General features: G+C 52.4%; 1 protein-coding gene across 6 annotated transcripts in view; it reads left to right on the forward strand.

Annotated features, from left to right (window-relative positions):
- KCNQ1 (potassium voltage-gated channel subfamily Q member 1) overlaps positions 1-25,843 on the forward strand; it is a 402,294-nt gene that overhangs the window by 83,330 nt on the left and 293,121 nt on the right. The gene's annotated exons all lie outside the window — the stretch shown is intronic.

Genomic DNA, 25,843 nt, shown 5'->3' on the forward strand with positions numbered 1-25,843 from the left:
AGGCACTTGGATGGTCCCTTCCATTGGCCTGAGCAGTGTCTGTGCCATTTCTGCCAGGCAGGTGCTGAGAGCAGGGCAGGGCAGGCTCATAGCCTGGTGGGAAACCCCAAAGTTGATCTGGCCGTGAGGCTGCCTGGAAGGCGGGGTGCAGGGGGCCAGCTGTGTCTGGAGCCCACAGGGTCCCCACGGAAGCCACCTGAATATGGGCCGTGAGCAGCAGGACTCCGGCAGGACTGGGTCTAGCACCTCTCCGTGGCCGGGCTTTTGTGTTTTCCTGTCTTGTCGTGGAATAGTTCTAGTATCTACAAAGGAAGAGAGAGTCACGACTCAGCTCCCGGCATGCACAGGCAGATCTGGGCTGGTTTCATGCTGCTTTCTGGCACTGTGTCTTCCTGGCCAGGGGAGCCCGTCCCTCCGGGGTCCAGAGTCCTCTCGCGATGGCCTCGGCAGTGGTATCCGTCTCATTTCTAGGGAGTCCGTTTTACCTTTCCTTTGTTGCTTCTGGACCCTGAGCCATAGCTGGAAGAATTCACCTGTGGTTTCCTCCAGCCCTGACCAGGTTAACTGTGTGTGCTCCATGGTGGCTGGGAGTTTCCTGGGTAAGTGGTGTGAGGCACAGGCCTGCTGTCACTCTTCCCTCGTCTTCCCAGTTCTCCCAGCGCCATGTTTTCCACAGTCCATCTGTCCTGCCTGACAGGAGGGGCCGTCTTCTCTGTAAACCAGACGTCCAGAGGCAGTAGGAAGGGTCTGCTTTGGGGTTTTTCTATTCTGTCCCGCTGGTCTGCTGGACTTTTCCTTTACCAGGGCCCTACTGACTTGGTGGTCCCGGTACTAAAGTCAATTTCATGATGTCACTTTGTGCCTCTACAGGGCTTTCTTTTTCGGGGGTTTCCTGGTGGCGCTTGCAGCCTTGCTTTTCCCAGTGAATGTTGCCATCACCTTATCCAGCCCCGGGAAGAAACTCGAAGGCAGCGGGTGAATGAACTGGGGGGGAGACTGACATCTCGGTGGTCTCCAGGAGCATGGTGTGTGTGTTTACGGGCAGCATTTTATGGTTTCGTTATGTAGACTTCAGGCAGTTTTTAAGTCTATTCCTCATAATAATAATATTGAGAGAATAAGTTGTTATTGTTGCCATCACATAGGGAGTTTCTAGTCTATCAGGTTTTCCAGGCACTTTTCTGGCGTCTGCGAAAGCTGTTAATTTCTGCTACAGCCTGTGGCCCCGCTACTTCTCGTGACTGTGGTCGTAGTTTTTCCCTCTGTCCTTTGCATCATTTGCGTTTCCAGATAAGGGATGCCTGCCAGGAGGGCAGATTGCTGCTTGGGTCTGTCCAGAGCTGGGGGTGGTACCTGCGGCCAGCTGGGCCCTCCTGGCTTCTGTGGGCGGGCCGGCTGCCAGGCAGGGGGTGTGCACCTCCCGTGCTCAGGAAGGGTCCTTCAGGTCCGATGCCTGGCGTGGTTTTATGGTGATCATGTGGATTCTGGTCAGGGCTCTTTCCTGCTTCTGTGAGGTGCTCCTGTCAGTGAGGGGCCCTCCCTGCCTTCCTGGAACAAACCCCCTTGGTCCTGGCATATGAGTTGCATGTCCTATCACATTGTACTCTCCTGCTTTGTTCAGACTTTTGCACTGCCCCTGTGAAGTGGGGTGTATGTGTCATCTTGTGGTGCCATCTTGGTTGGGGTGAGGCCGTCCTTCCCCCACAGGGCGATGTCCAATACCCTTGGCAGCATGGGCCTCATGTTTTATGGGGTCCCCAAGGTACCTGTCCAGGATCCCCAAGTCCTCCTCACCCACCACAGACCTGGCTCTCAGGTGAGCACCCAGCCAAGTCTCTGGCCATGTCTAGCAGGAGGATGTTCTGCCCCGGCCAACAGACAGGGTTGGCTCAACTGCAGGAGTGGGCACGGCATGTCCTTTGCTGGTTCTGCCATGGGGCGGGTCTGTGGGGGGTCCCTGACCTGGTAGTTGTCCCTGGAGGGCCTGGGGCCAAGGATGCCAGTGGTTCCCAGGCTGTGAGAGCCACGCTGCCAAACATTCCCCTGGAGAGTCTCCGTGTGAGGCCCTTTGTACCTCTGCAGGTGTGTGTACATGTGTGTATGTGAGTGCCCACATGCACGGGAATGTGTACACGCGTGGCTGTGTGTACACACATGTGTGTGTTTATGGGTGAGCTGTGTGCTTAAGTGTGCATCTGTATCTGAGTATTATGTAAGTGTGCATACACATGAGCACGTGGGGACTTTCACGCATGTTTGGCTCTGTTTCAATGTGTGTACATGTGTGCACATGTGTATCTGAGCATGTACATGTGTGAATGTGGCCACATATAGGCACATTGTAGTGTGCGCCTGTGAGCATATATTGTATGTTTATGCATGGCTGTGTTGTGTGTATTTATGTATAGATATGTGTTGCTGCGTGTGTGTACCTATGTGTATGTACGTGTGTTCATGCCTGTGCTGTGTGTGAGACGTGAGATCCTGCCTGTCCTGTCCCTCACGTAGTAACCTGGATCTAGGTGGTTAGCCCCTCGCCCCCAGGTGGCCTGGGACTTGCCTGGTTTTAAATGGAGCCCCAGTGCTAACGTGAGCCCACCCAGGTGCCCCTGCCCAGCCAGGGCTGTCTGTCAGCACCACAGCGTCCAAGTTCAGGTCCTGACTTCCTAGGTGGTTATCTCCCAGGCAGCTGGGAGAGCGAAGCCTGGAGAAGCCTGCACCCAGGCCCGACCTGCAGGGACCTTCAGACGTGCCCTGGGCTCCACATGCCCGTCTGCAGCTCGAGAATTAGACGTGCCCTGGGCTCCACATGCCCGTCTGCAGCTCGAGAATTAGACATGCCCTGGGCTTCATGTGCCCGTCTGCAGCCCTAGAATCACCAGCAGCACCCCAAGGCCCCCGTGCGGCATCTAAACCAGGCAGGGGACAGGGGCATGGAGCAGACCAGGTAGGGTTGCTCCCTAGGATGCAGCCCTGCCCAGGCAGGAGGGCAGACCCTACACAGTGTTGAGCTGTGCCCCCAGGGAAGCCTCCAAGATGGTCCTCATCCCAGCAGCCCTGCCCACTGTCTGCGCATCCCTGGGGTCTGTGCGCCACCTGGTGGCTATTTGATGAACTGTGGCCACAAACCCCTGGTCAGCAGGAACCGGGCCTTTCACTGCCCTGCAGCTCCCTCTCCTCCGGGGTGGCATGGCAGAGAAGCAGCCCGTAGCCCCAAGCATAGAGCCCCCTTTCTGCTGTAGTCCCCCTTGCAGTCCCCTCTGCCTTTTCCACTGCTTGGAAGGCAGAGACCCTGGCCGCCTCCCTTGTCCCTTCTTCTGTCATGCCAGCTGCCTCCCTGCCACACCTTGCGTCTCACCAGGCAACCCTGCAAATAGCAGCTGGGGAGGACTTTCTAAGACAAAAACCTGATCATTCCAGAAGCTCCCTGTAACGTTTAGGCTACATTCCCCAAGGTGGTGCCACGTTCAGGCCCGTCACCTGTAACACTCCCCACCCCACCTCCCCCAGCCTGGGCTCACTCACTCCAGGCCAAGCCTTGGACATTCCTGGCTGCCCCAGGGCCTTTGCGCGCCCTCTGCCCTGGACCTGGCTGTCCTCGGGAGTGTCAGCACTCAGCCTCTTGTCAGGTTTCAGGCCTCTGCTTGGCACTATCCTGCACACCATCCCTGCCGACCTGCCCTGTTCTGGGTTCATGGGGCTCTGGGAGGCTCACAAGCATCTGTCTGCCTCAGGCCATTCCACACTCCCTGAGGGTGGGACCCCGTGGCTGCGCTAACCCCACAGGCTCTGCATGGCGCTTCCTGGCCGTGCATGTCCCTCCCTGCATCAAATGCATAGGCCAGAGTTGCCCAATGAGGACGCCCCAGCTTGGTATGTGCTCCCGGCTTCAGCTGCCCCTGTGTGATGGAGACACCCTCCCACTCGCCTTGCCACACTTCCCAGCAGTCTCTCGAAGCACTGGCCGCGTGGAAACAAATCCTTCAAGGGGATTTGAGGGTCCAGCTGTCACTCAGTCATGGCCATGGTGGGGGCACTTCGGGGACACAGCAGAGAGTGAGGCAGCCGTGGGCCCGGCCTTGACAGGCGGATGTACAGACACATCAGGGCCGAGACTGAGGCGTGGGCCCTGGGTGGGGAGACAGTGACCACTTGCTTGGAGGAGGGGGCGCTCAGGTGGGAGGGGCACAGTGAGAAGGAGGTAAGCTGGTGCTGGCGGGGCAGGCAGGGACCCCTCCCAGGGCTCACAGCTTCCAGCGGACAGCAGGCACAGGGCTGTGGGGATCAGAGCACAGGCAGAAGTCACCTGACAGCAGGTTTCCGAGGCTTCAGGCCTGGAGGAGTGAGGACGGCTGTTGGGTTCTTGATTCCAGCAGAGGGAGGCTGTGCAGGGTTGCAGGAAGGACGGTTGGGGGCGCTGCGGGGAGGTACGAGAAGCAAAGGTGTTTGCAGCCCTTGGGGCCAGGCGGCGGGAAGGCCTGTAGACGCCAGAGGGCGCTCGTGCTACATGCAACTCAGGAGCTGCTGGCACCCGCCAAGGAGTGCTGAGCGCGGGGAGCCCAAACCACAGCCTTGGGGAACCCAGGAGGGGCCGGGCGGGTGCAGGACCCGCCTGAGGGATTCCGAGAGCACGATGTTTAAATGTTGGGGGAAAAAATTGATCAAAGCGACGTGTTCCCAGGGAGCCCCTGTTTTCTCGTTTCTTTTCCTACGCCCAGCTTTGCAGTGCCAGAAAGCTGTTATCTCAGCACTGCTAAGGAAACCCCAGCGCGGCCTCGGAGGGATTAGGCATTCTGCTGAACCAGGGATATGCGGTGGGCCTGAAAAAGCCATTTCGGGAGGAATCTGGTCTCGGCTGGGGTCCGGCCGGCACCGTGAGCAGCACGTGAACACCACGTCGGAAATCTGCTGGGCAGGGAGATTTCCTCAAGGCCTCCCAGGGAGGAGAGCCACTTCCTGGGCTGCACAGAGGGCCCCAACCTGGCTTCTGAATTCACAGGGGGCTGTGTGTGCACGTGTGTACGTACATGCATGTGCACGTCTGTGTAGCCATGTCTGTGGAAGTGGCACACGTGTGCATGTGTGCACTCAGTGTACGTGTGCGTGCCTGTGGGTAGCTCCGTGCGCACATGCGTACACATATGCCTGGTGTGTGTGTGCACACGTGTGTCTGACGTGTGTGTGCTTTGCGTGTTCTTGCCTGGGAAGGAGTTCCCGGTTTGGGTGGCTCTCCTGTTTCTTGCCGAGGCCGGCTGCTGCCAGAAACTGGCCCCCTGCTCTCTGCAATAAGAGACCCTGCCCTGGCCCAGGTGAGGGCCTGGCTTTTGTCTCCAGGATCACAGCTTTTGTCAAACCCCACACAAAGAGAGAGGCACTCAAAAGCACAACACAAACACGGCTAGTCCGCGCCTTTGGTGGTGAACATACCAGGGAATTGTCCTGCAATGCCTGTGGTTAAAAAACCCCGTGAGCTGCGGCCCCGGAGGCCTAGGGGATGAGGTCATCGCTGCGGCTTCCTCCCCTCTGCTGAGGCTCCCTCTGCCCCGCCCGGTGGCCCACCCCTCCCGCCAGCTGGAGCCTCCACTGCCTGGGTTTCTGCTGCCCCTTCAGCACACAGCGAGGCCTCAGTTTCCCTCCCAGCTCAGAGCAAGGCCTCAGTTTCCCTCCCAGCAGCAAAGTGAGACCCTGTAGGGAGTCTCTGGGCCTCCGTGACGGCCCTGGGCGGCCCTCTCTGTGGAACAAGGTCGGGTCCTGTCCTCAGCGCCCTGGCCTCCACTTGCTCAGGGCGCCCGCAGGCCCGCAGGTCCTCACCTGGTGTTTTTCACCTGGGACCCGCAGCTGCTCTGATGAGGAGCCTGCTCTGCGCACGGCCTGGGGCGGTTTCCCGCAGCACCACTTCTGCCGCTGCCGGGAAAAGACGCAGAGCAAAGGCACCTTTGCCCAGGTTGGGGAACCAGTGGGTGACTCAGGATTTTCCTCGACCCACCCCGAGGTCTGATTCCCTCTGCAGCTGCCGCCCGCTGAGGGTTGTCTTCCTCCCTGCCTGCCTCGCCCTGCCTGGTGAGCTCCTATGGGTCTGACGAAGCCCCGTCCTGCACACTTGCTTCGGGGGCGACTCCCCACTAGACTGGTTGCCCAGGGACGGGGGTACCCACTCCCTCCTCAGGGCTGCAGGGTGCTCTGGGAAGAGTTGTGTCCCTCTGTGGGCCTGTGGGCTCACTTGCCTTTTTGTCCCTGTCACTTGGGAGCTACCAGCCAAGACCGGTCCCCACCGCCCAGGCCACTCTGAGGCTTCAGAACGCGGTCGTCATCTCCCTGGCAGGGTTGTTTCTGCCTGCATTTGTTCAGCCAGCAAATCTTTATTAAGCACCTACTGTGTGCCAGGATCTATGTGCAAGCAGGCCATGGGCTCATGAAAGGCAGAGCTGGACTGAGATTCTGCACCCCTGGGATCCTCACTGCAGGGCCCTGTGTATGTGCGGGCTGGAGCCCTCGTTCCTGTCTGCACTGAGCCCCTGGAGCTAGGCCCAGAGGACTTGACAGATGTGGGCCCTCCGTCTGCACAGCCCCCAGGGCACGGGGCGGCCTGCAGCTCTGCCCAGCCAGACTTCAGGTCACTGCCCCATGAGCCTGTAGGAGAAACTTCTCACTCATCTGTCCTGAGACCTGCCTGGAGCCCACCCCAGGGAGACAGAGGCTCTAGGGGCCTATTCAGGGTGAAAGGACGCTAGACACTGGCCTGCAGGCTTTGGGCAGGTAAGGGTAGCGAAGGTGAAAGTGGACCAGGGGCAGGTGAAGCAGGGTAGGCCCAAGTGTCTGTCTGGGGCAGTTGGGGACACCCAGGTGGGCTGAGCTTCAGCTGCCACCCAGCTTCAGCTGCCAAGCCTCCTCCCGGGTCAGGGTCGACCCCTGATGTCTCGGCAAGAGCTCCAAGAACAAAGGCTCAGAATCCACCAAGCGGAACTTGAAGCCACTGCCCTGTGGGGACAGGAGAAGTGACTTGGCCGGCTCTCCAGAGCCCAGTGTTGATCACTGAGGACCACCGGATACAAGTCCCTCCTGCCTTCCCCTTTAGTGACACTGAAGCTGTTGAAATCCCCATCCACCAGGAGCTCCTGGTCCTGGGGAGCCCTGTGCAACCCACTCACTGCCTTTCAGAGCCGTATGGCGTCTCTCTCATGTGCTGGCCATAGAGCTTCCTGAAAGCATCTCTATCACCCACTCTGCACCTGAGAGAGGGCAGTCAGGTGACTGGTACTCCCTGAAGACCCGGGACCAGGCCCCCTGCCTCTGGGAATCCATCAAAATGCTCCTTTCTGAGGCCGCTTTGCTGGGTGTAGGATCAGCCTTGCTTTGAGGGTTGTTTAGGAGAGGAACCCCGGCGTTGCTGCTCCCCGGAGGCAGCCAGTGTTTGTGATGGGCACCCTGCCTCAAGTGTTCTGCTTCGGGTGTGGGGTGCACAGCTGGGGGGCAGGGGCGCTGCTGAAGCCACAGTCTCAGAGCCTGAGGCCCACGGGGCATGGCATGAAGACCCGGTGGTTCTGCTCCCCCGGGACAGCCTTGGTCCAGCCTCACTGGCCACATGCTCTGCCTAGCACACCCGCTGCTGTCCCCAGCCACCCAGCCCCACACACAGGCCACGCGGCGACAGGGGCTGCTGAAGGAAGGCTGGTCCGCTCCCTGCCTGTGACAGGAGCTTAGGCTCAGGGCAGCAGGGGCGCTCAGCTGGGCCGCGGTTCCACGGTGTTAAGGGATTCTAGAAATTTCCTGCTGTGCCAGGCTGCAGCAGAGACTCCGGCCCCACCAGGCTTCCTGTACTTGGTGATAAACACACCATCCGCACTGCCTGCGGCTCTTACAGGAGTCTCTCGTGCACCATTGCTCAACCCATGAGAGTTATGGAAGGAAGGGAGGCTGGGGTGGGTGCCCCGAGTGCCCTGTTGGAGTGGAGGCTGGCGCTGCCCTGCCCCACAGGGGCCTGGCCTGTGGGGGCAGAGGACCTGGGGAGACATGCTGAGCCCTCCCAGCGAGACACTGAGGGTCGGGAGGGTAAAATGTGATTTTGAGGCCACCTGCTACAGCTTCTTGGGACCTCCCTCTCTCAGGCGGGTCTGGAACCCAACAGAGCTGGTTTGGGCCACAGCAGTGGCTTCCCAGGCTGTGCTTCAGAACTGGACACAGGGCGTGGCTCTCCCTCCCAGCCTGCCAGAGGGACCACTGGGCCTATCTCCAGCCATGTGGGTCACGAGAGTCGACCTGGGCTGCGTGATGGGGGACCCCAGGCTGGGCGGCTTAAACCGTGGAGGTTGCCCTCTCACAGCTCTGGACGATGAGGGGCTGAGACCCAGGTGTGGGCAGGGCTGGTTCTTCTGAGGCCCCTCCCAGCTTCTGAGGGTGGCTAGCAACTGTCTTCTAGATGTAGTACCCCAATCCCCCCCAGTCCCTCCCTTTACCTCACAGGGCATCCTCCCTGCATGTGAGTCTGGAGCCAAATTTCTCCTCTATGTAAGGACACCAGTCTTACCGGATTGGAGGCTACCCTACTCCACTGTGACCCCCTCCTAACTAATCATATCTGCAGGGACCCCATTTCCAAACAAGGTCTTACTCTGCGTACTGGGGATTAGGGCTTCATCATATGAATTTGAGGGCAACCCAGGGGTCTCCAAACCATGGCCCACAGGGTGGCTCCCTGTGTGTGTAAATAACGCTTTATTAGCACACAGCACCACATACTTGAGGGCCTAATGCCTCTGGCTGCTTTGTGCCATGGCAGATTTGAGTCCTGCCATGGAGACCGTGCAGCCCACAGGGCCTAAGATTCCTACTACCCGACCTTCCAGGAAAGGTTTGCCACGCTATTTATTTAGCAGGATAATTTTGGAAAGAGCAGTTGCTAGGGGCATTTAAACTTGCATTCGAATTAGTAACAATTTTATTTTTTGGGAAAATAGAAGTGGGAGAGCGTGTGCCCCGGGCCAGCCCACCATGCCCCACGTTTGTACAGTGCCCAGGTTGGCGCAGGGCCTTTTGGTTCCACAGTCTGTGTCTTTCTTCCTGGGTGTCTGAATTTTGATTTAATCTCAGGCTTGTCAGAACGAGCAGCTCCCAGGCACCCTCTGCCAGGTCAGCAGTGGCTTTCATCTTCTGCCATTTGCTCTGCATGTTTCTCTCTATATGCAAAAACCTATATGGGTTTTGTGGGGTTTTTTGTTGTTGGTTTTTTATTTTTATTTTTATTTTTTTGAGAGAGAGAGAGGGTCTTGCTGTGTTGCCCAGGTTGGAGAGTAGTGGCATACTCATGGCTCACTGCAGCCTCGGCCTCCCGGGCTCAAGTGTTCCCACTTCAGCCTCCTGAGCAGCTGGGACTGTGGGTGCATGCCACCATGCCCCGCTAATTTTTGTATTTTTTGTAGAGATGGGGTTTTGCCATGTTACCTAGGCTGGTCTTAAACTCCTGAGCTCAAACGATCCTCCCACCTCAGCCAACCCAAAGTGCTGAGATTATAGGCATGAACCACTGTACTCAGCCTGCTTTGTTTTTATCCTGAGTCATTTGAGAGTAAGTTGGAGGCAGTGTGACCCTTTCTCCCTATAAAGCCCGTGTATATCCTCTGGAATGAGGACCTTCAACTTAGCCAGGGTGTCCGACTCTCAGGACACCGCTGTCCATTTCACAGCCTGCATTTAAGGCTCGTCACTGGTCCCAGTGAGTGTGGCTGGTTTTTTCTCATTGCACATGGCTGTCACGCGGTTTCAGCTTCTTTGACCTGGAGCAGCCCTGCCCGGCCTTCCCTTCTTGGTCTCTCTCTTGGGCAGGGAAGGGCGGTGGACATGGAGGCTTGGGGACAGTCCCCTGGCCCCACGGATGTTGTGTGGACGAGTTGGAGGGCTCACAGGCCCCTCTGTGGGGCCCAGGGCAGAGGCAGCAGGCAGGCTGTCTCCACCACGATGGACATCATTTATGCCCCAGCCAGGTCCCCTGTCCCAGGACCGCGATTGACAGGGTTTGGATTGGCTGCGTTCCTGTCTGAAGGCAGCTGCTTGGGAGGAGGACAGCTGACATTCTTTCATGCAAAATCTGCTTGCGGGAGAGTCGTGAAAGTGGGAATCCTGGGCTGGAACCGGAACGTTCCCCGAGTACATAGGAATCCTGGGCTGGAACCGGAAACTTCCCTGAGTATACGGGGCCTTGTGTGTGGAGGGGCCCTACGGTGAATCGTTTTCTGTAACAAAGGCTTCCTCTGTGCAGCCCACACACGGGCCTCACGTTATCTTTTGCAGGCCAGAATTGTCATATATATCAAGTTTGTTCAGAACAAGATGGGGTGGGGTGGGGGGCAGTGAGGGGCCTGGGGCAGGAGGTAGAGGAAACTGCAAGATTTTTTAAACCTTCTCCAAAAACACGTAACCCGATTCTGTCCAAGCGATTTGTGAGAATGGGGTTGACACCCCTGGGCCGGAACCTGGGAACCGCCAGTCAGCGTCTTTCCTCCAGGGAGGCTGTGCAGAGGGAAGGCAGTGAGCCCCACCTGGGTTTGCGGAACCTGGGGCTTCAAAGGAGGCGGTCTCAGCCCATGGTGCTCTGACCAGGGGTGGGGCAGCCGAGGATGAGTGGACGATGTCCCGTCGGCAGCCCGTGGTCCCTCTGGGGGTCAAGGTGCCTGTTCCCCATTGCTCCTCCACCAGAACACCTCCTCCAGATCTCTGCCAGGTGCGCCCCCTGAAGGAAAAGGGGATGGGGGCCTGGCTCATGCCTGGTGGCAAGTCCTCTTGGGCCCCAGAAAGACCCCATAATGGCCAGGTAGAAGCTCCTACCTGCTGCTGCCTGAAGAGTCTGGGGCCCTGTCGGCTCGTTCCATCGTCTTCCCTGTTTTCAAGCCACAGGAGTGCAGTCTTTCCAGAGCATTGAGTGGCTAGAGGAACGGGCTTATGCTAGGCAGGCGCTGGCATCTTAGACAATATCTGACATCTTTGCGGGAGCTCTGGTGAGAGGCCCCACAAGCGTGTGAACCTGTGCGGACTCCACCGCGGCAGCCTGGGAGCCAAGCCGATGGCTGTGCTGGCCGTAGGGAGCATCCCTCGTCCCGCCTTCCTGGAAGCCCCTGGGAAAGACTGGTGGGAAGGGAAGCGGGGCTGGGATGGGCCCATCTCCCTCTGGGGCAGGAGGAACCAGGAAGCCAAACCCAGCCAGATGCCTGCCCAGCAGCCAGCACTCCCCAGCACCCCCCCACCCCCGCGCCTGGCGTGTGTGGCGTGCATGGTCTCCAGGTCTCTCTCCCCAGTGCCAGGTGTCTGGGTGGTCTCTCTAACTCCCCCTGCCGCACTCACTTCTCTTTCTTCTCGTTTTAGAAATTGTGATGATTCAGCTCCAGTTTGATAATGAGAGAGCCAGTGGCCTGGGTTCGGGCGCAGGCGGAGTTGGGGCCGAGCAGGGCGCCTGCGGGCTCTGCCAGGGTCGGGGCTCAGCCCGGGCAGGGGCTCTGTGTCGGAAGGAAGGGCCTTACTAGAGCGGGAGCCCCCAGCCCCTGGAAGGGGTAGGGGGACCCTCAAGCACCCAGGCTGTTGGAGGCCTCCCACCAACGCCCCAACACCGCCATGGTGCTCTGCTCTCTGCAGCCCTGGGTCTGGTTGGAAGTTGCATCCCTGGTGAAGGGCGGCCGCGGCTTTCCAGCTCTCCCAGGCCAGTTCCCGTGTTTTCTCTCCCGCCTTCCCCATAGTCCAGGACAAAAGTCAGACCTTGGTGGGGGGCACGCCTGCTGCAGGGGCCCCCAGGCTTCTCCATTCGGGTTTAGTGGGATTAGAGTGTGCGGCCATGGGGACAGGTGTTTCCTTTATGTTCTGCCTGAAGGCTGGAAAGAGCCTCATCAGTGAGTGCCACGTTCGGTGGGGGTCTCTGGTGCAGGGGAGCTGGCGGGCCGGGTTGGGTTAGGTCCTTGTTTTCACATCTGACCCTGGCCAGCTGGAGAGCCTCGCTTGAAGCGCAGGGCAGCAGCTGACACAACACAACGGGACGGGCTGAGCAGGCTGGGCGCAGGCAGACTTGGGGGAGCTGGCACTGGCACTGCACATGGGGCTCCTAGGGGGCTGCCAGGGAAGTCATTGGGGGATAATAGGATCCACCCTGTGGGGCCCACTGGCCATGGGGTACTGCACAGTGGGGTCCACCCACTGTGTCCCTGGACAAGGAGGTAGCCTGAGGTCTCCTCTGACGCTGGGCAGCAGCCTGGGGAGGGGGGCTGGGCAGGTGCCAGGGGAACCCCCTAGGGCATTATATTCAGATGAGTTCTAATTATGTTCTTGGCTTCCCAGGTCACACAGAGTGAAAACCAGAGGCCCTGGCCATGCACCACTGAAGTGTGTCATCATGTGACTTTGCGGGTTGGGGGGACAGGGCTCGGTGCGGCCTCACGGGGTCAGGAGCCGCGGCTCGAGCACCTTGGATCCCAGCCCCCTGTTCAGGGCCAGGCCTAGACAGCTCTTCCCACGAGATTTTCTTTCTCCCGGGTATAAAACTGGCCAACGGGATCCCGCCTGGTGGGATGACTGGGGTACCTGGGGCCAGGGGCGGCCGGCAGCCTCCTCAGTAGCTTGTGGGAGATGCTCTCAACCCCAAGGTCAGCTCCAGCTGGCCTCAGGAGGAGTGGATGTTCCCTTCAGGTGTCTTTAGGACCCTGGCAATTGGGGACAATAGTCTCCTCCCCAAATATGCAGTCTTGACTCCTGGCCACTTGGGAAGGTGCGTTCTGGTCCTCTGGGGCCTCACAGCTTGGTGCCCTCTAGGGTGGCAATGGGAGGCAGAGAGCACAGCCTGGGGACTTGCTGTGAGGGGACTGCATTTGGATTTTTAGGTGAAGCCAATCCCTGTCGGGCTGAGAAAAGTCCTGGGCGGCTGTGAGCTGGTGGTGAGTTTTCCAGACTTGGTCGTGGTCAAGGTAGTTGAAGTCGGGGGTTGAAAAACCCACTCGTGTCCAGCCCAGATGCCTTATGGAGAAGAGGATGCAGAGGCACACACGCACAGACATATGTGCACGGATGGGCATGTGGACATATGCACACATAGGTACCCATGTGGACACACTCACGTGTGTGTGCACGTTCAGGCTCAGACACGTGCCTGCATGCACACATGCACACGTGCACACCCAGCCCTGGACCTCCGGCAGGCAGGGAGAGAGACCCCCTTGGGGCTGCGTTCCATTTGCACATTTAATCCAGAAACTGTCAGCATGGGAAGCCTGGATGAGAACAAAATGTCAAGTGTGTGCCGAGAGGCGCAGGCCAGCCCCTTTTCCTGGCGGGGCGATGATCTGGTCAGTTTCCGAGCACCATGTGCGGAGAATGACGCGTGCATTCAGAGCAGCATTTAGTGGGGGACCTGGGGGAAGGGCGGGCGTCTTTATTTCATTTTAGCTTTCTTTAGCGGGGCCTGTGTCTCTTCTCACTGACCGTTTTCTGAAACTGGCTGGGGAGGGTCGGGGATGGCTGCTGTCCTCGGGGGAGGGAGGGACTGAGCTGGGCCCTTTTCGTTGGTTAGTTGTCAGTGTGGCCTACCCAGCCAGGTCCCTGGACCTGGTGGTGGCTATGAAAGCCTGGGATTGCGGACAAAGCCATGGGGACGCCGTTTTCGGGATGCTTGTGAGCAGGGCTTTGTCCCCACCGTTAGGATACTCTGAACGTTCCCAGAAAGCCCCCTTCTGCTCAAGTTCTCTTGCTTCATCTCAGGCTCAGGTGTTTTGGGTTTTTTTTTTTTTTAAATGAGGACATCTGTTAGACCACTTAGGAGTTCTAGAACCTTTGGAAAACCCCCTCCCATCCCGGGAGTTTGTAAGAATTTGTAGTTTCTCCCCAGAGTTCATGGAGCCGCTGTCAGAGGCGCCGAGGCCCAGATCCTGTAGCTGGTCCTCGCATAGACGTCAGCTAAGGGGGTTTGGGGGCCAGTCGGCAGCCTCTGGAGGCCTCTTCACCCCTCCTGTGAAAGGCCGGCGCAGAACTGCACCGTGGGGTCCCCTGGCTTGGGGTGGGCCTCAGAGGCTGTCGCCGTGCCTGCCGTGGCTCTCCATGGCCCTGGAGCCTGGGGTTGCGGAAAGACTCCCAGACCTTGCTGGGGAAACTCCAGGATATGGGGGTATCCAGACTCCTGAGACTTCCCCGTGGGTCCACACACATCACCGATCCTCTCTGCGCCTCAGTTTCCTCATGTGTGAAATTCAGGTCATATCAGGACCTCAGTTCCCGGGGCTGTGCCGAGGGTGTGGGGACATTCGGCACGAAGGTTCTCAGTCCAGAGCCAATGGCCAAGAGGGCAAAAGGGTGTTGGTGGACGATGCCTCCTCCCCTGGCGGGGGCGGTGAAGGAGGTGCTGGGGGAAGCAGGTGTAAAGGGCCCCGTGCCCACCAAAGGCGCGCTAATTGCGAAGGAGGGGCCTCAGCCAGGAACCGCCATAGCCTCAGTTTTATTTATTCTGCTCACTCAAACAAAAAATCAGCTTTGTTGAGGTATAATTGGCATAGAGTGGAAGGCCTTGTTTAAAATGTAGGATCTGACAAATCTGGACATGGGTGTACGCCACAGGATCATCACCACAATTGAGACAGCAGGCACATCCGTCATCCCCAGAAGGCGTCTCGCTCCCGTCGCTGGCCCCTCCTCCGCTGCTCCTGGCTCCGGAGGGGACCCCTGGTCTGTCTTGTCAGTGTAGACGGCTGGCGTTTTCTGGGGCTTGCTGTCAGTGCAATTACACAGTGTGTGGTTTTTATTGCCTGGCTCCATATTTGAGGGTCATCCAGGCTGTGGCATGTAATAATTCATCCCTTTTTCATTGCTGAGCCGTATCCCATTGTATGGCTGCATTGCAGTCTGTTTATCCACTTGTGTGCTGGCGGACTCTGTATAAAAGTGTTTGTAGGGACTTATATTTCCTTTCTTCATGGGTAAATACCTAGGTGTAGAATGGCTGGATAATGTGGTGAGTGTATATTTTTAACTATTTAAGAAACTGGCTAACTCATCAACCCTTGACATGGTCTGTCATTTTCATGTTAGCCAGTCTAAGAGGTGTGTGTGGCATCCTGCTGTGGTTTAGCCAGTCTAAGAGGTGTGCGTGGCATCCTGCTGTGGTTTTAACTTTCATTTCCTAAGGACCAGTGATGTTGAATATCTTTTCACGTGTTTCATTGGCATCCAGGGAACATCTTTGGTGACATATCTTTAAATGTTTCACCCATTGTAAAATTGGGCTGTTTGTCATCTGAGTTGTAAAAGTTCTTTGTATATTCTGGCTACATAGATATTTGTTTTACACATATATTCTCTAGTCGGTGGCTTTCCTTTTCATTTATTTAGTAGTATCTCTTTTTTTTTTGTTTGAGACTGGGTCATGCACTGTGCTCAGGCTGGAGTGTGGTGGCGTAAACGTAGCTCACTGCAACCTCGAATTCCTGGGCTCCAAGGATCCTCCCACCTCAGCCTCCCAAGTAGCTGGGACTATAGGCATGTGCCACCATAGGTGCTAACTTTTTAAAGTTCTTGTACAGACAGGGTCTCACTTTGTTGCCCAGGCTGGTCTCAAACTCCTGGCCTCAAGCGATCCCCTTGCCTTGGCCTCCCAAAGCGCTGGAATTACAGGTGTGAGCCACTGCTCCAGGCCCAATGGTATCTTTTAAAGACCAAACATTTTCAATTTTATGAAGTCAAATGTAGCTTTTTTCCTTTTAAATATTTTTCATGCTTTTCACATTATATTTAGGAGATGCTTACCAAACACACTAAGATTTTCTGCTAGTAGTTTTATAATTGTTGTGCTTACATTTAGGCCTAGGATGCATTTTGAGTTAATTTTTGTCTATCATGTAAGACATAGGTGGAGATTCATGTGTTTTTTCTTATGGATGACTGACTGGTCCAGTGTCGTTTGTTGAAAAGAGTATCCTTTACCCAGTGAATCATCTTGACTCCTTTTAAGAGGTTCAGTTTATCATAAAATTGTCTCTTTCTGGACACTCTACTGTGATCCGTTGATCTGTCCTTTTGCCAGTCACACACTGGGATTGTTACAACCCTATAATACGGCTTAAAATAAGTTAGGGTAATTTAGCCAACTTTGTTTTGCTATTTCAAGTTGTGTTGGTTGTTCTGGGTCCTTTGCATTTACATATAAATTTTGGAAGCTGCTTACCAATTTTTACAAAGAAGCCTGGTAGAATTTTGTTTGGGATTGCATTCAACCTAAAGATCAACATGGGGAGAATTGATGTTTTGCCAATATTGAATCCTCTGATCAATGAGATTATCTATCTCATATATATATATATGTGTGTGTGTGTGTATATATATATATATGGTTACATATCTAATATGTATATGGTTATATATCTCTTATAAGGGTCATATATCTCATATATATACACATATGAGGTTATATACCACTTATTTAGATTTTTAACTTCTGTCAGAGATGTTTCATAGTTTTTAGTGTATAGGTCTTGTACATCTTTTGTGAGATACCTAAGTGTTTCATATTTTTTCTGCTATTGTCAATGGTATTTCTTCTAATCTAGAACTGAAATTCATTTTGGCAAATTTATCTTGAATCTTGCAACCTTTCTAAACTCACTTATTCTAGTGGCTTTTGAAAAAATGAATTCCATTGATTTCCTTGTATTGATGTTTTCTGAAAATAAAGACAATGTTTTTAAATAAAACATTATTTTATTTTATTATTAAAACTTTATTTACAAAATTAAAAAAAGACAATGTTTCTGAAAATAAAGAAAATGTTTTACCTCTTTTTTTCAAATGTGGATGCCTACTTGTTTCTTTTTCTTGCCTGATTGCACTGGGTAGCTCATCCACTGCAGTGTCCAATACAAGTGAACGTCGCTGTGTCCCCAGCCTTAGAAGAAACACATTGTTGTTCACCGTCAAGGGTGATGTTGGCTCTGGGTTTCCATAGATGTCTTTACCAGGTTAAGGAAACGTCCCCTCTAATACTATTGCTGAGAGCTTTTAATATGAATGGGTGTTAAATTTTGTCAAATGCTCTTTGATACATCTTTTGATATGATCATGTGCTTTCTCTACTTCAGTCTCTTAATATGATAATTACACTGATTCATTTTCACAGGTTCTGTATTCCTGGATAAACCACACTTGGTCATGCTGGAGTATTCTTTTTGTATATCACTGGACTTGACTTGTTAAAATTTTGCTAACAACCTTTGCATCTAGGTTCATGAGGGATATTGTCTATATATTTTCTTGTAACGTCTTTGGCTTTGGTATTAGAGTAATGCTGGCATGAGGAGTGAGTGGGAAGTGTTCTCTCTCCCTTTTAGAGGTGGAGTTTGTGTAGAATTGGTCTTATTTCTTCCCTCTGTGTTTGGTGGACTCCATGGAAAGTTGTTTAGGTAGGCCTGGACTTTGCTTGATGAGAAGATTGTTAACTAGATTTTAAATTGACTTAATAGTTTTATTCAGGTGATTGATAATAGTTATAGTCAGTTGATTGATAATAATTATATTCAGGTAATTGATAATAGTTATATTCAGGTGATTGATAATCGTTATAGTCAGGTGATTGATAATTATATTGAGGTGATTGATAGGTGATTGATAATTATAGTCAGGTGATTGGTAATTCTATTCAGGTGATTGATAATAGTTGTATTCAGGTGATTGCTTCTTGAGTGGGCTTTGGTATTTTGTGTATTTGAAAGAATATGTTCATTTCACCTAGGTGTTAATTGTATTGGCATAAAGTTTTTCAGAATATCCTGTTATTATCCTTTAAACAGCTATAGAATTAGTAGCAATGTCTCTTCTCTCATTCCTGATACTAGTAATTTGTGCCTCTTTCTTTGTTAGTGTAATCAGTCAGCTAAAGTTTTAGCAAATTTATGGATCTCAAAGCATCAGCTTTTGGTTTCATTATTTTTTTCTTTTTGGTTATTTGATTAATTTCTTTTTAATTATTTTATTCTGCTTACTTAGTTTTAATTTGTTCTTTTTTTTCTCGTTTCTTAAGGTGGAAGCTGAGGTCATTGAATAGAAATTTTTTTTTCGTTTCTAATACAGGCACTTGGTGGTATAAACATCCACAAATTTTGTGTTTTTTTTATCCCGTTTAAAATATTTTCTAATTTCCTTTTTAATTTCTTCTTTGGTGTATGCATTATTTAAAAGTGTATTCAAAACATTTAGGGATTTTCAAGATACCTATTACTGACGTCTACTTTAATTCATTTATGACTATAGAAACACTTAATATAATTTGGTCTCTTAAAATATATTAAGACTTGATTTAGGGCCCAGAATATGATTTATCTTGGTAAATACTCCATTGTGTGCTTGGAAAGAGTGTGTACTGCTGTTGTTGGGAGGACTGTTCTATAAATGTCAATGAGACTAATGTGGTTGATGATGGCATTGTCCAAGTCTACATCAGTAATGATACATCCTTACCGATTTTGTATCTACTTCTTCTATTAATTCATTCTTGGGAGAAGGATGTTAGAATCTCCAACTGTATTTGTGGATTTCTCTCTTTATTCTTCAGTTCTTTATTCTTTAGTTTATTAGTTTTTTGTTTCATGTATTTTTCTTTGCTTTTGTCATTTAAAAAATTATTTACATTCTTTTTCATTTTTGTGGATACACAATAGTTGTACATATTTATGGAGTACATATGATATTTCAATACAAGTATACCATGTGTTCCATGTGTTTTGAAGCTTCGTTCTTGGGCGCATGAGCATTTAGGATTGTTATCTCCTCTTGAGAAATCAACACATTTGTCATTATGAAACTGCCTCTTTATCCCTGGCCACTTTCTTTGCTCTGAAATCTGCTTTGTCTGAGATGAATATGGCTGTTCTGGCTTTTTCTTTTTATCATTGTTAGCATGGTACATATTTTACTCATTTACTTTTAAACCATTTGTGTCTTTAGACTCCAAAACTTGTTTTTCATATGAAGCATATAGTTGAGTCTTATTTTGTGAGTCAAACTATTTTTCTCCTGAAAAGTAAAGCTAATTTGCATTTATTCATATGACTGACATTCTTGGTCTCAACTCTGTCATTGTCTTTTATAATTACGTGTATTTTGTCACGGTTGCTGTTGTAGTATTCTTTACAATATGTATATTATTTTCTTTTAAAAACATTTGGGTAATTAGGAGGTTGTATTATTTATTTATTTATTTTTGCGAAACAGTTTCCCTCTGTTGCCCAGGCTAGAGTGCGGTGGCACGATCTCAGCTCACTGAAACCCCCATCTCCCAGGGTTTAAGTGATTTTCGTGCCTCAGCCTCCCAAGTAGCTGGGATTATAGGTGGGCACCACCACACCTGGCTAATTTTTTTTGTATTATTAGTAGAGACGGCGTTTCACCATTTTGGCCAGGCTGGTCTTGAACTCCTGACCTCAAGTCATCTGCTTGCCTCAGCCTCCCAAAGTGCTGGGATCGCAGGCGTGAGCCACCGTGCCTGGCCTGTATTTTTGTCCTAATAGTTACCTTTATACATATGCCTTTTAAAGTTTCCTTGGTCCCTGGTTTCTCATTTAACCCTTTACTGTCTGGCTTACTGTTTTTATTAATCTGCCTTAACTTCCACTTAGTGCCTATACCACAAACAATATAAGCTGACTCCATTTCCATCTTTCATAAGTTCAGACCCCCAAAACCTTGGGTGGACTACTGACTACTTCGCGGGTAAGAAATGGTGAGTGGCGTGGAAGGGGAGGGGCGGCAGTTCTCAGTGGAGTGGCCGGGCTGCGAGTCTCTGTATGGAGGTGAAGGTCCAGATGTTGGGGTTTCAGGAGCAAGCATTCCTGGCAGAGAGCATGGCACATGCCAAGACCTGGACGGGGCGTGTGCGTGGTGCAGGTGGAGGGAGCTGTGAGGAGCCTGTAGCATTCAGAGACAGGGGAGCAGGGAGCGGTGGGGGATGAGGTCAGGGAGGTGGCAGGACCTGGCGTGTGAGGGCTTGGGGTGACTCTGGGGAGTTAGGGTTTCGCTCTGCACGACAGGAGCCTGGGGCCTGGCATGGTGTGACTCAGACTTAACGCCGCCCCTCTGACTGGTAGAGGCCAGGCCCAGGATAAGATGGCGGCAGGCAGGTCACTAAGCAGTGGCAGATCAGACCCGAGGTCCCAGGGTCACGCGTGTTTGTCCTGATTGCACGAGTCGTGTGAGCACAGAAACGTAGGTGGGAAGATGGTGGCTTTGTCCAGGGAGGTAGGCTGGGAACGTCTTTTGCTGCTTCCCTCGGATTTTGTTTCTCAAAGTCTGAATCAAGCGTGGCAGAAGAAAATACAGCAGAACATGGGATGGGAATATCCATGCGTATAATCGGTCAGGTTAGTTGCTGTATTCTGACTTATTTGAAAGATTTCATAGCGAACAAAGAAAAATTCCGGTATAACTATAATTTTTCCGCAGCAGTTTATATTCCCTTTCTCAGCCTTGTAGGTGTAGGTGGAGTGTCCTGAGCTCTGGGGGTGCGGGGACACGTTTACGTGTCTGCAAACCGCTACATTCTGCTAAGACATCTCAGGAGTTCGCCAAGCCCTTAGTGAAAAGCTTCTTAAGGTGGTTTCGTAGGTGCGTGTGGGGCTGTTGGATACAGTGACCCACTTCAAGGTGACATCTTCTTCTTGCATCTCAGATAGCACCAGGTTTGTGTGTTTGCGTGTGTGCACACACGGTGTTGGGCTCTGGCGGTGGCCTGGGAGTGCTTAGACTGTGCACAAATGCCCATGCACCTACACACACAGACACACAGCCTGACTTGGCCCAGGTGGGTGGGTGTCTGAGGAGAAGTTCGCCATTGTCGACCTTGGGGTAAAGTGAGGACCTGTCTGGAGGGAATAAAGGGGCCCTACTGTCCCCCGACTACCACCGCCCCAGCCCTCCTGAGCCCCTGTGACTGAAAAGTCCTCACTTTGGAGGATGTTCGGTGACAGGTGCTGGGGCCCGGACACGACCTGGTTTCTTCGTCCCAGGGGCTGTCTCCAGGGTGGGTTCTAGAGTACGTCCAGCTTCCACCCAAGGGAGAGTGGCTGGGTGGAGAGGGGGCAGGCTGAGATCTGAGAAGCCAGGCTAGGGGGTTGTGGAGCAAATGATGGTGACTCAACCATGTGGCTTTAGGTCCCCAGCACGTGCTAGTGGCCATCAGCAGGCTACAGCATCCAGCCAGTGCCACCAGGAGCTCACTGGTGCCAGGATGCTGGGGTGAGGCTATGGGGAAGGAAGACATGTGGGCCAGGGCGCGGGAGAAACCTGGGTCCAGGCACCTGGGGCGACCCTCCTTGGCCATCCTCGCCATCCTCTCTCCACACCTCTGACCTTTGCCTGCTTTGGGGGCAGTTTGAGGCCTCAGATTTTCTACCTCAAAGCAATGGAACCCAGAAGACATGGGGCCCTCGAGGAGGGTCCCCCGGGGGCTGCAAAAGCTGAGGGAGTGGAGTGTCACCGGGTGTCCCGGCCTGGGCAGGTCCTGTTGTGGAGCCTCGTGACCTGCTCATAGCACAGCTGGGACACTTCCAGTGACTGCTCTGCAAGGCCCGGGGTAGGGGGGTGGGGGGGCTTCCTCCTCCCAAGCACCTGGGGTGGGAACAAGAGGCGTTTTGTGTTCTGCGTGGGTGGCCCTGGGCTCCCCAGGCCTGGTGTGGGGATGCCTGGGGGGCAGTGGACGTGAGCAGCAGCACATGGCCCCCAGTCATGAGTACCCCAGGCCCCTATGCACCTCCTTCCCCATGGCTGGCCCTGGGTGGCGGAGAGACCCCTGGGCAGGACACCCCTCCCTGGCTTTTCCTTCTGCACCACTCAATCTGGGGGCTCCCGCTCCTTGCCCACCGCCCCCGCCACCCAGCGCAAGCCGCGTAGAGGAGCAGGAAGGGAACCAGCTCCACCTCCAGTAGACGCAGAGACGGGGAGGACAGGGTGCAGGGGACTGTTTGGGCCTCGAGAGGGACGGACCCCAGAACTGGACCCCAATGTGCAGGTCTGGGTGTGGATGTACCTGTATGTCTTTGCGGAGCTCAGATGAGGGGTGCTCAGAGTTGTCTGTAGAGAACCAGAGCCGCCGAGCCCCGGCCTGGATGGACATCCCGCTGGCAGTGCACATCCCTCCCCCGCCTCTCTTTGCCGTTGCCGGGACTGGGCCGTGTGCCTGGAGTTTGAACTTTTCTGATCACGGGGTGAGGGGGTCTTTGCAGTTGCAGAGCCGTGGCGCAGCGCCTGGATTTCCAACACACTGCAGCATCTGCATCCTTGCCGTCACCCCTCACACCCCCTGCTAGGGTCCCCTCTGGGGGTTGAACGAAAAGGCATAGGTAGGAGGTGGGAGAAGCCCACGTTCTGGGAGCATCGCGGTGGCCCAGACACCCATGTTCCTCCATAGGCAGCTCCACGCCCGGGCCCCGGAGCTGGAAAGCAGCCAAGGGCACTGCCCGCCCTGGGAGCTGATGCCTGACATGCATCCTCGCCTAGGCCAGAGTGCCAGGCAGGGTAGGGGAACAAATGCCAACACATGAGCTGAGTGACCGGAAGAGGGGGCGCCTCCCTGAGCAGGTGAATGAAAGGTGCTGGGGTGGCGAGTTGAGGGCCAACAGAGATGGTGTCCCGGCTGATGTAGGGTCAGGGGCTTCTGGAAGGAGCCTCACGGGGAGGGCAGGGCAGCACCAGGCTCAGCCCAGGACCAGAGCGCAAATAGGGCTGGAGTCCCGAGTACAAGGCATGGACAGGAGCCAGGCTTCACCTAGCACCTGGCTCCCCGGGGGCCCAGATGGCAGGCGAGGGGTGCCTGGGGAGGCTGCCAAGTGAGGGGGGCACAGACTGAGACAGGGTCCCCGTGTTCCATCCACGGGGTACAGCTGCTCCCAGGCCAGACTCTGGTGGTAGCAGGAGGCAGGGGAGGCTGTGCTGAGCTCAGTGGGCTTGGTGGGGTCATAGCTGCCTCTCCCCTCTAAATAGATTAACTAAAAAATATTGTTGATTGACTCATGCATTTCTTAGGTTTTCTTATTTTCTAATTTCTTCTTTTAAATTTAGGTTTGTCGAGGTTTAAGTTACATACAGGAAAACTCTCCCCCTCTGTAGATGTCCAGTTCGATGAGTCCTGGCAAACATTTATGGTCCTGTAACCACCCCCAAAGTCAAGATCCAAGGTGTTCCCATCACCCGAAAGCTCCCTGGTACCCCTTGGCGGCTAGCCCCTCCCCGCACCTGGGAACCGTGGACGTGTTTCCTGTCCCCATGGTTTTGCCTTTTCCAGAACGTCATGTGAATGGAATCTTGCAGCGTGTAGCCTCTGCGCCTGGCTTCTGTCACTTAGCATAATTCATTTGAGGTCCATCCGTGTCATGGTCTCTGCATTCAGCAGTTTGTCTCCTTTTATTTGGAAAGGATAAAATGTACCACAGTTTGTTTATCCATTCACAGGCTGATGGACGTTTGAGCTGTCTCCAGTTTTCAGCTGTTATGATTAAAGCTGCCATGAATATTGCGTGCAGGTTTTTGAGTAATCGTATGTCTTCATTTCTCTGGGGTAAATGGTAAATGCGTGCAGGTTTTTGAGTAATCGTATGTCTTCATTTCTCTGGGGTAAATCCCTGCGAGTGGGATTGCGGGACCATGTGTTAGATGCCTGTTTTCCTTTCGAAGAAACTGCCAAAGCATTTTGCAAAATGGTAGGCCCATTTTCCACTCTTACCATCAACATACGAGCATTCTGGCTCCTACGGATTCTCACCAGCACTTAGTATTGTCTGCTTTTTAAGCTTTGCCCATCCTAAAGGCTGCAGCCGTATTCCATCGTGGTCTTCATCTGCATTTCCCTAGTGAGGAATGGTGTTGGGCATATTTGCCATTTGTATATCTCCTTTGATGGAGGATCTGTCCAGTTTGTTGCTGGTTTTAACAATTAGGTTGTCTTCTTAGAATAATCAGGTGAGTTGTAAGAGTTGTGTCTATGTTCTGGATATGAGTCCTTCACCAGATCTGTTTTACAAATATTTTCTCCCAGTCGTGGCTTTGTCTTTGCATTTTCTTAACAGGATCTTTCAAAAGAGCAGCAGTTTTTAATTTTGATGAAGTTCAATTCATCAGGGTTCTTCTTTTTTTTTTTTTCTTTAGGGTTCATGTTCTTTGTGTTCTGTCTAAGAAATATTCGCCTAATCCAAGGTTACAAAGTTTTTTCTCCTGTTTTCTGTAGAAATTTTATAGTTTCACATTTCTTGTTTAGATCTGTGATTCATTTCGAGTTTAATTTTATATATGGTGACAGGTATGGATGGAGGTTAAATCTTTTTGCATGTGGTTATCCAGTTGTCCCAGAGACTTTTTTCCCATTGAATTACTTTGGCACCTTTGATGAAAATCAGTTGGCCGTGTGTGTGGGTTCGATTTCTGGACTTTGTCATCTGTTCTGCCAGGAAAGCACTGTCTTGATTACTGTGACTTTTACGCTAAGCCTTGAAATCAGGTCCTGTTAATCCTCCAATTTTGTTCATTTTCAAGAGTGTGCTGCTCTGCCAGCTCCTTCACATTCTCATGAATATCTTAGAATCAGCTCGTCAATTTCTACCAAAAAAAATTGGCTAGAATTTTGATTGGCATTGCATTGGATATGTAGATAAATCTGGGTCTCATACACGTCTTAGTAATACCGAGTTTTCCGATCCACGAACACGGTCTCGCTCCCCAGTGCCTCATGAACGTCTTAGTAATACCGAGTTTTCCGATCCACGAACACGGTCTCGCTCCCTGGTGTCTTAGATATTTTTCAACACCACTCATCAGGATTGTGTAATTTTTAGTGGTGTGAAACTTGCTAGATTTGTTCCTAAGTATTTTATGTTTTTGAAGCTACTGAAATGATATTGTTTTCTCAGTTTCACTTTTGGATTATTTGTTGCTAGGATATAGAAATACGATTGATTTGTTCGTATATTAACCTTGCGTCCTGTGACTTTGCTCATGTTACTTATTAGTTTGAGAAGGTTTCTTGTTCATCTGTTTTTGGGTTTTTTGTTTTGTTTTGTTTTTTTGTAGATTCTTTAGGATTTTCTATGGAGATGATTGTGTTGTCCACAATTAAGTCAGTCTTATTTTTGCCTTTTCAGTCCATATACTGTTTATTTCTTGTTTTTACTTGAATGCACCTGACACTGTCTGCCAGTGGGGAGAGGGCTGCTATCCTTGTCTTACTCCTAAGGTGAAGTGAGGTAATCTTTCACCATTAGGTGTGGTGGGAGCAGTAGGGTTTTAGTAGAAGCCATTTATCAGGCCAAGAAGTTCCTCCTCTTCCTGGTTTGCTGGGAATAGAGAGTGCGTCAAGAATGGCTGTTGGATTTTTTGTCACGTGCTCCTTCTGCCTCTATTGAGATAATCATATCATTTGCAACAATCTCAATCACAAATTCTTTCTTAATTTGCTAGTGTGGGGAATCGCACTGATTGATTTTCAAATAGCAAAGCAACCTTGCTTCCCTTACACAAAGCCCACTTGGTCATGATGAATTTTTATTTTATTTTATTTTATTTATTTATTCATTTATTTTATATGTATTTGTACTTTTTTAAATTTTTTATTTTTTTGAGATGGAGTCTTGGTCTTTTTGCCCAAGCTGGAATGCAATGGCGTGATCTCGGCTCACTGCAGCCTCTGCCTCCCGGGCTCAAGTGATTCTCCTGCCTCAGCCTCCCGAGTAGCTGGGATTACAGGCGCTTGCCACCACACCCGGCTAATTTTTGTATTTTTAGGTAGAGATAGGGTTTCACCATGTTGGCCAGGGTGGTCTTGAACTCCTGACCTCAGGTGATCTGCCCACCTTGACCT

This window comes from Gorilla gorilla, chromosome 9 (assembly GCF_029281585.2).
Source record: "Gorilla gorilla gorilla isolate KB3781 chromosome 9, NHGRI_mGorGor1-v2.1_pri, whole genome shotgun sequence".
Classification (NCBI taxonomy): Eukaryota; Metazoa; Chordata; class Mammalia; order Primates; family Hominidae; genus Gorilla; species Gorilla gorilla.